Source organism: Dipodomys spectabilis, unplaced genomic scaffold (genome assembly GCF_019054845.1).
Source record: "Dipodomys spectabilis isolate Male_0828 unplaced genomic scaffold, ASM1905484v1 ptg000335l, whole genome shotgun sequence".
In the NCBI taxonomy this organism is placed as follows: domain Eukaryota; kingdom Metazoa; phylum Chordata; class Mammalia; order Rodentia; family Heteromyidae; genus Dipodomys; species Dipodomys spectabilis.
The window spans coordinates 1,151,785-1,168,016 of NW_024871012.1; the positions used below are offsets into that span (position 1 = coordinate 1,151,785).

Below are 16,232 nucleotides of genomic sequence, written 5' to 3' on the forward strand. Positions count from 1 at the left end.
GCATTACAGGCCTGAGCCACCAATGCCTGGCTAATTATTACTTCTTTTCAACCAACAAAGAGACTGAAGTTATGCAATCTATTGAACACTCTTTTCGTGGTTGTTGCTTACCAGAAATGTAATTTTAAAACGTTTTTTTTAAAGCTGAAGTTGGAAGAGGCCAAGGGCTATCCTACATTTGAGTTGGGGGCTTAGTGAGGGTTCCCAGGTTTTCTGCTGGGTGGTCTGGCCCCAAAATCCATTGTTTTCATTCTCTTCTGCCTCTCATGTATAGACAAACTCAAGAGAACATATCTAGCCACAAGTAATCAAAGCAAGACAAAAGGAAGCCCTCATGATGTGCCATATTCCAGATGGAATATTGACAAAAGTAATTAGACAGCATATGCCTAGGTAGGACCACATTAAAGCAATTACAAAGGGAAGAGGTGCTCAGCCAATCAAGTAAGTTAAGGATATACAGTTGACCTAAGAGCCTTACCCTTGGAATTCCCAAGGAAATCCTTTAAAAGCAAGGAAAAAACACAAAGCCATGAGTGTAGCAAAATACAAATTGCTTATGTTTATAGCAGTATAATTTGGAAATACCCTTAATAGTCAACCTACAAACAAAAACTTACAGTGGCAAAGACAGGAAAGAAATCTTTGCTATCCAGTAAATAAAACAAAAAGGCAAGTCTATGACTCCCTACTTCTATTTTCTCTGAATGATATTTTTTTTGAGGGGGGGTCCGGTTGTGGGGCCTGAACTCTGGGCCTGGGTGCTGTCCCTCAGCTCTTCAGCTCAAGGCTAGCGCTCTATCACTTGAGCCACAGCACCACTTCCAGCTTTTTTCTTTTTGCTTATGTGGTGCTGAGGAATCAAACCCAGGGCCTCATGCATGCAAGGCAAACGCTCTACCACTGAGCCACCTTCCCAGCCCCAGCCTTAAGTTCTTTATCGCTTAGCCTTGGGGACCTTTAGTTGAATCCAACCTCTCCTTACACAGAGGGGAGAGACCAAAATCTGAAAGGTCAGGGTCCGTCCTGAACACAGGAGGTGAACCCTACCAGAGGTGCAGCTGTGGTTTTAGATTTCTTTATAAATACACCCTGTGTCTAACTCAACACTGCATGCTTTGAGTTCACCCTCCATTCCCTGATACACTGTCATTTAGAATAGTTAAGTACTATACTTTTTTTTTCTTTGGGAAAGACTGAGCTACAGGGCACACTTATTTAGCAAGCAGTATCCAGCATGCTGTCCTTCCTTCCTTCCTTCCTTCCTTCCTTCCTTCCTTCCTTCCTTCCTTCCTTCCTTCCTTCCTTCCTTCCTTCCTTCCTTCCTTCTTTCTTCTTTCTTTCTTTCTTTCTTTCTTTCTTTCTTTCTTTCTTTCTTTCTTTCTTTCTTTCTTTCTTTCTTTCTTTCTTTCTTTCTTTCTTTCTTTCTTTCTTTCTTTATTTCCCCCTCCCCCCCCAGAGAAATACATAGAGTTTTGTGTTTGAATTTTTTCTTTTTCTTCAGTGCCAGTCCTGGGGCTTGAACTCAGGGCCTGGGAGCTGTTCCTGACTTGTTTTACTCAAGGCTAGTGCTCTACCATTTGAGTCACAGCTTTTTGATGGTTAATTGGAGATAAGAATCCCGCACAGCCTTTTCCACTCCAGCTGGCTTTGAACTGCAATCCTCAAACCTTAGCCTCTTGATAAGCTAGGATTTTAGGTGTCAGCTGCCCAGCTTTTTTTTTTTGTTTTTGAATCTTTATTGATGGAATAAGTTGAGGCTAGACCCAGGGAGATGTGTGAGTAGAAAGGATGGGGCAGGATGTCCTGGACCAGTGGGGGCTTTCTAGTGAACTTTCCAAGCTCCAGTCACCAACAGTTCTGCAAGACTCTGTGCTGATCTGACAGGACCCCAGGACTCTCCTGACCATACAGTCCCAGATGCTTTGTAGGTGACTTAATCATCTGGAGAGGCTGGATATTGTTGTGTGTTTGTGTCAATACTAGGGGTTCAACTCAGAGCCCAGGCACTGTCTTTTAACTTTTTCATTCAGGGCTAGCACTCAACCACTTAAGCCACACCTCCGCTTCTGGCTTTTTGCTGGTTCATCCGAGATAAGACCCTCATTGACTTTCCTGCTTGGTCTGGCTTCAGATCACAATGCTTAGATCTTAGCCTCCCAACTAGCTAAGATTACAGGTGTAAGCCCCTGGTACTTGGTGAAATGGATATTTTGAAGGAAGAAGAGTGCTTAGGGTCAAACCTGGAGTCTTGTATATAGCATAATCTCATTCGCCCAATGAGGAAACCAAGACTCAGAAAGAGTGTGTAACTCATCCAAGCCACATGAAAACAAATTGGCATGGTCAGGATTATGCTCTTTTCTTCTTTAACTTCGCACTCGGGCTTGCCAGTGGCCTCTAATAGGAAATACTGTTAGATTTCAAGGAGGGCGTGGTCACAGAGACCATATGTAAGAGGGTGGTGGCTTGATTTTTGAGTTTAGGAAGATACAGCATTTCTTTTTTCTTGCTTATTCTTTGTTACTTTGGGGTGAGAATCCATATGCTTACAATCTCAGTGAAGCAAATAGAATTTGAAGGCTACCTCTAAAACCAGGAAAGTGGGTAGAATTTTGGAGTTGGTCTAAAGACTAAAGGAACACTTCAGAGGCTAGGGTATTTAAAATTGGGTTTATTCAGAAGCCCCAGGACCTGCTGTCTCTGTCTGTGACAAACAGGACGGGTTATGATTTCATCTCGCGCTGTACCCTCAGGGGGCGAAGCCAGGCCACTGGAAGATGGCTGTGTCACAGCATCCTTCTTGACGTGTGACCTACTTTCCTCAACTTTAAAATGAAGAGTGGACAAAATGAACTTAAGTGACTTTCCGATCTAAAATTGTCTTTCTATAAAACGGTGGTGTCATAACCGAGTCTTATAAGCTATAGACCTTTACAATTTTATTTCATTTTGTTTTATAAGAAAGGAAAATATCACTCTTCAGCCTGGAATCCCAACAGGACAGTGAGATCATGGGGGATTGAACTAGGAGCTTTATTCATGCCAGGCAAGGGCTCCAACCCCAGAGCTCCACCTCAGACCCAAAGGATCTTCCTTATAAGAAGCCTTAAGTGACTTTGAGAAGATGGATGTAGGCAGTAGGCTAGGAGGGTATTGGTAGACATGTTTCTCTGGCTATATGAAGGAAAAAGAAAGACCTTTTCCAGACCCAGAGTCCCTGTAAATGTAGCTCTCTTCAAGAACAAAGGCTGATTCTAGCGACAGGAGGCTGAGATCTGAGGATCTCTGTTCAAAGCCAGCCCTGGGGGCAGGGGGAGGGAGGGAATTCCTTGAGTCTTCTATCTCCAGTTAACCACAAAATGCCAGAAGTGGAGCTGGGTCTCAAGTGGTGGAGCACTAGCTTTGAGCACAAAAGCTCAGGAGCAGCGCCCAGGCCCAGAGTTCGAATCCTAGGATGGGCAAAACCAAAAACAAAAGAAAAAAAAAGAACAAAGACCAACTGGCACAAGGATGGAGGGCCCAGGAGAGATGGGACAGAGAGGTTGATCAAGAAGCATTGCATTAGGCTGGGAAGGAGGCTCCGTGGTGGAGCGCTTGCCTCACATGCATGAGGCCCTGGGTTCGATTTTCCTCAGTACCACATAAGCAGAAAAAGCCAGCAGTGGCACTGAGGCTCAAGTGGTAGAGCGCTAGCCTTGAGCTGAAGAGCTGAGGGACAGCGCCCAGGCCCAGAGTTCAGGCCCCACGACCGACCCCCTCCAAAAAAAAAAGCTGACGTGTTGAATCCAAATGCCTTTGTACAACTCCAACTATGAAAGTATATATCTAAATCAAGCCCACAAAGGTCGCTGATGACTCCTCAAAGGTCAACTCATTCTCTACACAGCCTAAGGGTTTCACCATTACCTCAGTTGCCTTGAAGTCTGAGTCACAGCAAAGCCATTTCTGTTCAGGGGCAAAGTTCATTTGATGAGGATGTACAGAATCCTTTTTGGTTACACATACATCTTAAGCAAATAGGTCTGTCTGTCTGTCCATACTGTGGCATTGGACTCAGAGCTGTCCTTGAGCTTTTTTTTTGCTCAAGGCTGGTACATTCCCACTTGTGCCATGCCTCACTTGCAGCTTTTTGGTGGTTGATTGGAGAAAAGCGTTTCAGAGGCTGGCTTTGAGAATCACAGTCCTCTGATCTCTGCCTCTTGTGTAGCTAGGATTTCAGGAGGGAGTCACCAGCACCCAGCTCACAGATAATAGTTTTTAAAAGGAATCTTCAATGTGATTGCGGCCTTGGTAGAAAGCATTCTTCCCCCATCTCTCCCGACCTCACCCACCCCTAAAATTACCTGATTTCAGTTGACCTTTGTTTTTGACCATACCTGTTTGATCACACAGGACCCTGTACTAGAAAAGGTTTTTCTTTTTCCTTCAGATAACCTGGGGAACATAGCTGCCTATACTCTCCTAGTATATTTCCTTCTATGTCTGTCTTCTCTGAAATGGACTAAAGAAAGCTGCTCATCCTTATGAGGTGGAGCTCACCGGTAGAGCACTTGCTTAGCAGGACGAGGCCCGGGGCTTCAGTCCCTCGCCCTGTAAGTAAATAGGTAAAGTAATGTGAGTTTTTTTTTGTTTACCTGTACACCTGCTGTAAAGAAGTATGCATATAATTTATGAGCCAGCTGCATCTCACCTTAATTTTAATGAAGCAGTTAAAAATGAACACTCGCCAAAGGAAAAAGGCAATAAATCCAGAGTCGATAAATCTGTTTGCAGCTTTGTGCAGCTCCCACACCCTCTTCCGATGTCAAACTTTCTTCATTGGAGGTTGTTAGATTATTTGGACTTTGCCAGAGAACCACGCAGACATCCAGGTTCAGAGAACAAAGAAAGGTATACTGCCGGGAGAGGGGCAGGCCAGACCCCTGCTCACCAGGGAGAGAAGTTAGAAGCAGCACTGGCTCTTGTCTGGGGTGACCTATATAACCTAGGAGGCTTAGGAGGAGTTAGAAGGGGCTAGGAGGCAGAGACCCCGGTGTGGACGTGAGCGCCAGGGGCTTCATCATGGCGGACCAGGATTGATGGCTGTTGTCCAGCTAGTAGATAAGGGTCCTGCAGCTGCCTAGAGCTGAAGGTCACTCTAAGGGGCTCTTGTTGCCTTCTATGGTGGTAGCTGCCCCAGAACAGTGCCATCCAAGGTAAAGGGGCTGGTGGCTGAATACTTACTGCCTTTACTACACGGGCCTAGTGTTGCCTAGGAAGGGAGCGTGCCAAGCTGTGGAGAGGGGAAGGGGACTAAGCTATGGGAAGGGAGCTCATTTCGCTAACAGAGGTAGAAACGCTGTACCTAACTCTTTATTCACCTGTCTGTCAGCCTCCAGTAACCCCATGTGCTTTTTGCCTCTGAATTCAGCTCCTTTTCCTGCCTCTCGTAACTGAGATCCTACTGTGAGTGTCTTTTTGTGTCTGGTTTACTTCGGTTAACAGTGTCCAGGGCCCATTCATGTCGCAACAGGTTAGAAATGACCTGTTCTCCTTTGCTTCTCCTCTCCACCTCCTCATTTTTTCTCCCTCCCTCTCTCTCTCTCTCTCCCCCTTTCCCCCCCTCCGTTTCAGCCTCTCACTGTGAGAGCCAGGCTAACCTCAAACTCATGATCTCTGATCTCGTGCCCAGCCTGCCGAGGGCTACTATAGTTGTGTACCATCTTGCCTAGCTCAGATTTCATTCCTTTTGAAGGCTGAATATTAACTACTGATATGGTGCCTTTATTTTGATGCTGAAGTGTGTGTGTTCCTTTGGCTTCTAGGGGAAATGTATGGAATTTGTAAGACCACACACCTATTTCTAGCATTCATTTTCAGTTGAACAGGAAGTTGGATGAAGTGGGACCAGTGGGACTTCTGCTCTGGCAGGCTGTGGTAGGCAGGGAATCTGTGCCTCTGCATCCCTCCTTTCCAGCTGGTCTTGCTACTGAGCTGGAGCCAGTAGCTTGAAGCCTGTGCTGTCACCCTTGATAGGCAGACAAGGTGACCCCAGGTAGAAAGCGGCCCAAGCATCATGCCTGCTGCCAGCACCCTCCTGACCTCCATCCATTCCGGTACGATGTTGTCTCCAGCTTTGGGGAAAAAGAATGAATAGAGGCCAGGTAGTGGGTTTCTGTTCACTCTTCTGAGCTGTCATTTGGTGTGTAAAGAGATGTGTGGTCAGCCTTTAGTCCTAAGCAGTGCATGCCTGTGTGCATGCCTGTGTGCATGCACGCATGCATATGGTCACATGTGCAAGTGCATGGACACATGTACCCATGCTGCCCGAACATGTACACATGTGTAAATGTACATTGCATTCATGTGTGCATAGGCACATGCACCTGTCCACAAATATGCCTATACATACACATGCACGTTTGCACACTTACACAAGTGTACACGTGTGCATTGCATATATGTGTGCATGCCTGTGCATGCGTGTGGGTGTTTGTGTCTGCGTGTGCATCAGGGGTGTCTGAGTGACCCTGTTTGTCACCAGTCTCACCAAGGTGAGGACATGGCTCGGGGTGAAATGGGGAAGGAAGTCTTCAATGTTGCCCAACCGCAATGGTCATTACTCACCTTGTGAGCAGCTTTGACCGCCCGGGGCCTGTTGGCTGCCTTCCTGGGGTTGCCGTCACCTCGGGTGCAGTCTTTCTGAGTCTCTAGAGAAAGTTTAAGAAGCAGGAGCCATTTCTATCCTGACATCTAAATCCTGTCATGAGCAGCACAGGTCTCTGGTCATCCAGGGAGCCTCGTGAGTCCTTCCTACCACGCACCTCCCGCTTTCTGCCAATGCAGAGACCTGGATTTCACGGGTGCTGCCAAGCACTGGGCTGGCAGGAAGGCAGCCCGCAGCCCTTCCCCCAGCACCTCCGCTGCTTGAGTTCCTAGTTGTGCCCATGGGGGCCTGAGCCTTGAAAAGAGACAGGAATGAATGCCATTTCCACTAATGAGTGAAATGCCAGGCTGTTACTGAAGTGACATTCGGTAGTTTCATGAACAAATGGAAGAGCTGAGTAGAACTTTCCATGCCGTTCAGGCAGGGGAATCAGGTTTTTTTCTTCTACACGGTGGAAACTTTTTCTTCTTGGCAGTCCTGTGGTTTGAACTCAGGGCTGCATACTTGCTATACTTTACTATTTGAGCCAGTTCCCAGCCCTTTTCAGGTAAAGTTACACGTTTTCCCCCCAGGACTGGTCTTGGACTGTGATCTTCCTAGCTTGCATGGCTGGGTCTACAGAAGCCCTGTTCTTGGCTTTTTTTTTTGTTTTTTAATTGTGAAAATACTGTACAGAGGGGTTACAATTACATGGGCAAGATAATGAGTACATTTCTTATCAAGCATTGTAGCCTCCTCCTTTGTTTACCCTTCCCATCCCTTCCCATCCTCCCCCCTCCCCCCCATCCCCCCACCCAATCCTCCCTGCTCCCTCTCCCCCCCCCCCCACCAAAGTTGTAAAGTTCGTTTTCGACATAACGACTTGTACATCTCATTGTTGCAATGGGTCCACCTGTATCCCTATTTAAATGATTTGTTTTTCCCCTTCCCCTCCACAAATTATACCGACATCAAATACAGTTGAACTCAGGCCTGGGCACTGTTCTAGAGCTTCTTTTTGCTTAAGGCTAGCACTCTACCACTTGAGCCACAGCGCTACTTCCAACTTTTTCTGTGGTACTGAGGAATGGAACCCAGGGCTTCATGCATGCTAGGCAAACACTCTATCACTAAGCCACATTCCCAGTCCTATTTTTTTGTTTGTCTTTTGTCAGTCCTGGACTTGAACTCAGAGCCTGGGCATTATCTCTGAGCTTCTTTTACTCAAGGCTAGTGCTTTACTACCTTTTCTGTTTATCTGGTATTGAGGAATCGAACCCAGGGCTTCATGCATGCTAGGCAAGCACTCTACCACTGAGCCACCTTCCCAGCCCTATTTTTTTTTTAAAGGTAAGGTTTTCCTAACACTTTACAGGGGAGGCTTTTACTATGATCCTCCCATCTCTACTTTGCCCATAGCTGGGATTACATTCGTGAGCCACTGTACCTGGTCCAGGCAGATTTCTTGAGTCCAAATTCCCACAAGGCAGCTCAGAGATCTACAAGACTATGCTAGGCAAGCACTCTCTCTCTCTGAGAACCTTCTGGAAGAAGGTTTGTTGTTTTTAGGGAGAGGAACAACATTGATTGTGTTTAAAAAATAATTTGGAAAGACAGTTCATAGCACAAAATGTTATTTATTATTTGTTTCTGCATTTATTTTGTAAGTGTGTGTGTGTGCTCACACACATGCCTGCCACTACTGGAGCCTGATCTTGGGGCCTTGTGCTTTCACACTTACTGCAGGTGCTCTGCCCCTTGAGCCATACCTTCAGTTCCAGCTTTTTACTGGCACAGAGGCATGGGGGTGTGTCTCTTGATTTTTGTTCCTCTGCATGAGCTGGCTTTACACCTTGATCTTTATGAGTAGCGAGGATTACTAGTGTGAGTCACCAGTACCTGGGTCAAAGTGTTGTTTTTTTCCCCAAGGTTATTATTATTTTTAACTCAAGTTGTATAGAAATGCAAGGGGCCATGGAGAACTCTGTCCCTACACGGTCACAGTCATGAAAAACCACATTGCTTTGTCAACAACCCCTAGAACTTTCCATTCTCGGTTGTCCAGGAGAAATAATGTGAGCCACGTGTAATTTTCTAGAAGCACTGGTTGAGAGCAAAAACAAAAATGAAGAAGGAAAATGTAATTTTAATAGAGCAGCGATAAGCTGAAATCCACACTGCATCACAATCTGAAACTTTTTACAGGTGGAAAATTCCACCCCTTGCCCTATGTGACAAATTGTATCAGGGCCCTGACACACTGATAGTTTATTAAAATTACCCTCAACCTCGGTGTCCAAGGTGTATAAGAAACATCAATGTGCTAGACTCACGCCTGTCATCCTAGTTACTCAGGAGGCTGAGATCTGAGGATCACAGTTCGAAGCCATCCAGGGCAGGGAAGGTCGTGGGACTTTTTTCATTGTCAGGGTGATGTACAGAGGGGTTACAGTCACATAATCCCCAATTAACCACTAGGAAACTGGACGTGGCGCTGTGACTCAAGTGCAAGAGTCCCAGCCTCGAGCAAGAAGCTCAAGAGAGCTCCCAGGCCCTGAATTCAAGCCACAAAACTGACCAAAACCTCCAAAAAACCAAAAACAGAAGCATCAATGAGTTGTCTCATAGACTGGGTTCCAGTCCTAAGAGTTCCTACTTTGCATAGATATGCAAATATTCCAAAATTCTAGAGAAAAATAAATTCAAAATGGTTCACAGCATTTCAGAAAAGAAATTGGTATTTGAAATTAATATACTCCTGCCAATATACTCGTGCATGTATTAATTAATATTAATGAACATGTATTATTTTTAACTGTATATAAAGCAGTATGAGAAGTGATTAATGAGTTATTGGAATGATGCATGTGTCCAAAATATGAGGTATACACACTTCAATAAATGGTGAGCTCATACACTGTCAGCCAGTAAAGAGAAATGTCCAATCCAAACACTAAAGTTATATTTAAGGGAAGGGTATTTTATGGTGCTTCAGGTTTTACACTTTAATTCTAATTAATTAAATTAATTCACTTCCTCTGTCGTGGTAGTCACATTTCAAGGGCTCGGTAGTTGCAGTGTAAAGCATAGCCCTACCATGTAACCATTCGTTTTAGCTTCTCGGGATTAAGCTCAGGGCTTCACGCTGGCTTGACAGGCACTGTGTAGCTTGAACCCCGCCTCCAACCTCTTTCGACCCAGGTTATTTTCCAGGTGGCATCTGGCTTTCTGCCTGGGCTGCCACCTTCCCACTTCTGTGTCCCCGTGTCCTTGGAGATGCCAGGCGTGCCCCCCCACACCCAGCCAACCCTTTGCAACTTTTGTAGATTTCCATGGGTGTGATTTACATATCCCTCAAGCATAGAACGCTTACCTTGTTCCTAGTTTGCTCTCTTTCAAGTTCGGCTGTTGTGGAGGACTTAATTCTCCCTCACCTCCCATTTACCCTTCTGCCTTCTTGCCTCCCCGCCCCCCCCCCCCCCCCCGCAGTCAGTCATTCTGCAGTGTGTTTGAGTTTAGCGCCTTTATTTTATTTTATTTTTTATTTTGTCAGCAGGGGGACTTGAACTGGGGGCCTGGGTGCTGTCTCTGAGCTTCTCTTTACTCAAGGCGAGCACGCTACCAATTTTGAGCCACAGTGCTGCTTCCAGTCTTCTGGTGGTTCATTGGAGGTAAGAGTCTCAAGGTCTTTCCTGCCTGGGTGGGCTTGCACAAACATGATTCTCAGATCTCAGTCTCCTGAGTCACTAGGATTACAGGAGTGAGCCACTGGTGCCCCACTGGTATAGTAGCTGATTTGTTTACATTTGTTATTTAATTTTCTGGTGCTATTTCTTCAACAGTAATCTTGGTGTTTGAGGGGTTTGAAGTATAGGGGGGAAATCACATTATCGTTTTTTGGTGTTGTTTTTTTTTTTTGTTCCTGTTGTGGGGCCTGAACTCTGGTCCTGGGCACTATCCCTCAGCTCTTCAGCTCAAGGCTAGCACTCTACCACTTGAGCCACAGCACCACTTCTGGCTTTTTTTCTTTTTGCTTATGTGGTGCTGAGGAATCGAACCCAGGGCTTCAGGCATGCAAGGCAAGCGCTCTACCACTGAGCCACCTTCCCAGCCCTCACATTATTGTTTTTAAGCCTGTGTTGTCTGCCTGTGTAAGGATCTGGACACCAGGCTTCTGTCGTGGGGGTAGGAATAGGAGCGGGAGGGGCCACATGTTTGGCAAAGGAGTGTGGTAGTGCGGGCTTCACTAGGCAAGCATGGCGGGCTGAGTTGCTCTGTAGGCCTGGCCCTGGGGTGAGGCATGGAGCTAGGCATCATTCCCTATCATCTGGCTTTGCCTGCAGCGTCCATCCACAAATCAAGCGCCTTTTCCCAAAAGGCACAGAAGACATGACCCACTGCTAGTCATAAAAGGCTCACTGTCACCTCGCGTTTGCATGGCTGGAGCCAAAGAGATCAACAGAGACTTCTGAGAGCACCAGCTCCACACCAGTCTTGACTGATTGATTGATTTGATTTGGTTGAGTTTTACCTACCGGTACTGGGGCGTGGACTCCAGCCTGAACACTGTCCTTTAGCTTTCTCACTCAAAGCAGGTGCTCTACCACTCGAACCATAGCTCTACTCATAGCTTTTTGGTGGTTCGTTAGAGATAAGGATCTCATGGACTTCCCTGCCTGCTTTGGCTTCAAACTGTGATTCTCAGATCTCAGCTTCCAGCATATTGAGAATTACCAGCGTGAGCCACTGGTGTGTGGCTGTGGCAATGTTGTTCAAACATTGTGTTAGGTCTGCAGGGGCAGCCAGGGGTAGAGTCTCAGATTGTCTAGGCGGAGACGGGCTGGGAAGCTATACAGCTCCCTGCAGAGGGTCGCAGAGATTGAGACCACTCTTGAAGCAGGGCAAGCCCTGGAGAACGGTGTTCTATATCATCTGTACCTCAGGCAACCCTGAGGTCAGTTGAGGGGCGAGTTTGGGGAGGAGGAGGGTGACCAGATGCTCAGAAAGAACTCCATTCCCAATGGTAGAGCTTCTGTCTTCAGGAGTATCTGTTTCCTACTCTGTCTCTTGGCTTCCTTAGAGTAGCAATCCTAAGACACTTCGATGACTTCGGCTTCCATCACAATTATTTTTGGTATTTTGTCTCTGGCCACAGAGCTGCATAGTCCTAGGACTGTGGGTGAGGCGGAGCTTTAGAATGTCCACTGACACAGAGGGCAAGAAGAAAAACCAGCTCAGACTTCCTGTGCCGAAGGGCAGTGGGGTGTGGGCCCTGATTTTCCATCCATGTTGTGTATGCACACCCAGGCAGAGGCAAGGCGTGGAAATATACACACGTGTACAGATGTGTGCAGGTGCTTGAAAGAAAGAGTATTTCCACTGCCTTTAAAAAAAAAAAGGAGGGGCTGGGAAGGTGGCTCAGTGGTAGAGCGCTCACCTTGAGCTGAAGAGCTGAGGGACAGCTCCCAGGCCTAGAGTTCAGGCCCCACGACCCACAAAAAAAGAAGAAGGGTACAGAGCATCGGCAGTATGGCCCTCAGTACTAGTGCTCTCACTTAACGTTCGTGAGTGTGCACCCTGGTTTCGTCTAACTCTGAGGGATTGAGGAAGGGAGAAGTTAAGTAGACAGGGTTTTGTTACATTAACTTACAATGAGATTCTTTCCTCCTAGCTACTAGGAAGACGAGAACAGGAAAGATCCTGGTTTCAGACTAGCACCAGCCAAAAAAAAAAAAAAAAAAGTGCAAGACCCCATTTCAATCAATAAGAATTGGGCATGGTGGCACATACCTGTCACCCAGCTACATGGGATGCATAACCGATCCAGACCAGCCTGGGCAAAAAGCCACACTCTATTTGAAAAACAACTAATCTAAAAAGAGCTGTAACCTTGGGTCAAGTGGTAGAGTAGGTGCCTAGCAACTTCAAGGCCCTGAGTTCAAACCTCAGTATTTTTTTTTAAAAAGGAAATTAAGGTTCTGGGCCTGGTGGCTCATGTTCCTAAGCCCAGGACTTAGGAAATAGAGGCAGAAAGGATTTGAGTCCTGGGCTCTGACTATGTAGCAAAGTGGAGGCCAGCCTGGACACTCTATGGAAATCTTGTCTGAAAAACAAAAGCTGGGGTGGGGAGAGAATTAAGGAAAATACATCTTGAGCACATGAAACTCATTTCTTTCAACATTTTCCTCCATTTTTATATAGTGAAATTCTCTAAATTAACATACTAGTAAGTGTCTGGTATCAGAATGAATATGAGATGTTTAACTGGTTCATTTTGATACACAGCTAGGTGTATATACTAGTCATATCTAGTAGATTTGGGTTTTGAAAGCCACAATGGCCCTCATTTACTTGGGAATGGAGGTCTCCTGTTGTTGCTTATTTCAAGCTGAAATCTAGATCTGATAATCAGTGATTTGGGGCCTTTTCTTACATGCATCAGTGGTATTTGTTTGTACCTTTTACCCATACTTCATGCTTTCCTGTGGATCCTGACCGTGTCTAGCTGTTGGAGACAAGCACATTCTAAAATTAGAAAGAGGCTCTTGGTTGGTAGCATCAAAGTAATCCTGACCATGTTCCCATGGTGTTTTATATGTTGCTGACTGCTGTTTATCCTCCTTCCCTCCCTTCTTTCTTCCTCCCTCCCCCCTTTTGTTCCCTCCTTTCTTCTATTCCATCTATTCCTTCTTTTCCCTCTCTTCCCCTCCCTTCACTCCTGAGTTGCCTCCCTCCCTTCCTGCCTCTCTCCTCCCTCCCTTCCCTTCCTGTTGCTGGGGATGGAAGCAAGCCATGGCTTCAAGCAGAGTTGCTTGCACATTGATTGATAAATAGTGTTTACATATAAAAGCCCTGTTCTTCAGATCTAAGCCCTGGGATAGGTTATGATGGCTGTTTTCATTTTTGCATGACTGCTTTGTTTGGGATCCATAATTACACTCCTAACTTCCTTAGTCTGCTTTGTTTTCAAAGTGCTTATTACAAACTCAGACTCAAAGTCTGCCATTGTTCAAGTTGGTTTTCAGTGTTTATTGCCTCAGTGCCACCAAGAGCAGGCCAAGGAAGAGCGCAGGAAATGGATAAACCTGAGCAGAGGGCTTTGTGTTGTGGAAGACATGGCTCCCAGGGCCTGCTGACTCGCTGGGGTTTGTCTCTTGGTTTCCTACACGGCTTACCATGACCTTCTTCATAATTCTGGGCTTCTTTTGCCTCTGTTACATCCACCTCTGTGTCTAACCTGATGAGTCTCCTCCTTTCTTGGTTAATACTGCTGTGTTATGAAGCTCCGTGTTTGGTAGCTTCATGAGAATTAGGTTGGTAAATGTAAATATTTTTGAGACATGAATGTTTAAGTGTTTTATTTTGTACTTACTTTCATTGATAATTCATAAGAATTCCCAGCTGGACCCCGTTCTGTTTTCTTCAGTACTTGGAAAGCATTGCTCTGTGCTCTTTTTATTGGTTTCCATAGCTGGGTTTTGTGAAGTGTGAAGACGTTCTTCTCAACTCATTGATGTTTATTTTTGAGACAGGGTCTCTCTGCGTAGCCCAAGCTGGCCTTGAATCCACTATGTAGTAAGGCTGCCTCTGCCTTCTGAGTGCTGATATGAAAGGCGGCTGCCACCTTGCTTGGCTCTGAATCCACTTCATGTGCTTTTCCCCAGCATTCTGACATGTCGTGGTAGATTAATGAATGGATGACTCTTGGTGTGAGTTCTGGTTTCACCCACCATATATGGATTTCATCAATTTATGCACAAAATCCTCTAGTACCAATTTCTTCATCTTGGGATATGTGTGTGTGTGTGTGTGTGTGTGTGTGTGTGTGTGTGTGTGTGTGTGTGTGTGTGTGCATATATATATATATATATGGTACTGGTACTGGGGGCTCAAGGCTAGTGCTTTATCATTTGAGCTACACTCTCACTTCCAGCTTTGTAGTGGTTAATTGAGATAAGGGTCTCATGGACTTTGCTGCCTGAGCTGGCTTCAAATGGAGATTCTCGGCTCTCAGCCTCCTGAGTAGCTAGGATTACAGGCATGAGCCACCTGTGTCCAGCTCTTCACTTATTGAATTGATACCATTCCTCCTCCTGCCTTTCCACCAGAAAATGAATCTACTGGCCTGACCTTCTAAATGATTGTATTTCTTTCTCTTATTTTTTTATTCCTAATTGGTCACAGTTTGTCTGTTTGAGAATTCTCAGCTTGAGCTTCCAACCCTTTTATTGAGTTTTGTTTTTTTTTAATTTTGCTGTCATCTCGTTGGTTTTTTTTTTTAAGGGTTCTTTTTATTTTCTAGGTGTCCTGGGGTTTCCTGTTGTCCTCATCCATTGCTGTGAGGCAAACCACCTCCAGCATAGTAACACACAGCATTGGCCCTTTCATTTTATTTATGTTTTGTTCCTGATGTGCACGGGTGAAGAACTCAGGGACGATTCCCGCAGTGCTGCGTCTCACTCTGCACACGCAGGCACCTCGGGTGGAGTCAGAGCTGGGCTCAGTTAGAATTGTTGGCTTTGAATTTTACCAACCTGGCTTCCCACAGCATAGAGGCTGGTTCAGAAATGAACGTCAAGAGAGAAAATTTTCCAAGTAACCTGGCAGTAGCTGCCTGGTTTTATATGACTTAGCTTTGGTGTGGTCACTCTGGCGTGGCTACACTCTGCAGAACTTTCCTCAGTCAACATTATCATATGGCTGTCCAAATGAAAGCAGGAAGAGCTTGCCTACTTGATGAGAGATTGGAGGTCAGATTACAGAAGAACACATGTAGTGACAGTGTTGTCTGGCTGTCTTCAGAAAATGTAATCTGCTCCATCCATTTACATATTCTTTTTCTTTTTTCTTTTGGTACCAGTTCCACTTGAACTCGGGGCCTTATCTTCCTGAGCCATACTTCCTCTTCTGGCTTTTGCTGGTTCATTAGAGGTAAGCATTTCAGGGATTTATCTGTATGGTCTGGTTTCAAACCATAATCCTCAGATCTCAGCATCTAGATCACAGGCTCCTGAGGAGCTAGAATTACAAGTGTGAGTCACTAGCACCCTGCCCATCCATTTATTTTTTTAATGGAAGTAATTATCTTCCTAAGCATTTTATTGGTATTGGCATTTTATTTATTGTGTATAGGATGTTTCCTTTGAACACAGAAGGAACTCCACTATAAGTGACATTTGTTAAGTCATTTTTCTTCTCTTGGCTTATTTGGATTTCCTGGCAAATGAACTTGAGCTTGTTTTCACAGCCAGGGTTCTGAGATCCAACTGGAACAAGGAAGTCAGAGGGGAGGAAGGAAGTGTCAGTTTTCTTGTCTGGGTTCTTGTTTTCTGCATGGGGCTCTCCACTCTTTTCCTGGGGCCTGGTATGAGCTTGTGCAGAGACTAAACCCTGGATCTTGGCAAAGTCTGGGGTGAAGACCCATCTGCCTTCTAAACAGCTGCCAAACCTCCTTTCTACAGTGCTCTTGACACCAGTTCCTGAACCTGGTGAAGATGGTAGTAGTAAATGGAGCTGGATCTTTTTCAGTCTGGGGTTTGTGGATCTGATTAATCAGTTACTTCTTCATCTGCTCTACCATTTGCATCGCCACCTCCTCTTCCCT

At 45.6% G+C, this 16,232-nt stretch overlaps 1 protein-coding gene across 3 annotated transcripts in view; it reads left to right on the plus strand.

Annotated features, from left to right (window-relative positions):
• Gcnt1 (glucosaminyl (N-acetyl) transferase 1) overlaps window positions 1–16,232 on the plus strand; it is a 38,138-nt gene that overhangs the window by 13,599 nt on the left and 8,307 nt on the right. The window contains exon 1 of one of the 3 annotated variants that reach the window (XM_042665617.1): window positions 10,276–10,299. The exons of the other annotated variants lie outside the window; for them this stretch is intronic. The gene's annotated coding sequence lies outside the window, so the exon portion shown is untranslated. Of the gene's footprint in view, window positions 1–10,275; window positions 10,300–16,232 lie in introns of those variants that run through there. 3 annotated transcript variants of the gene reach the window in all.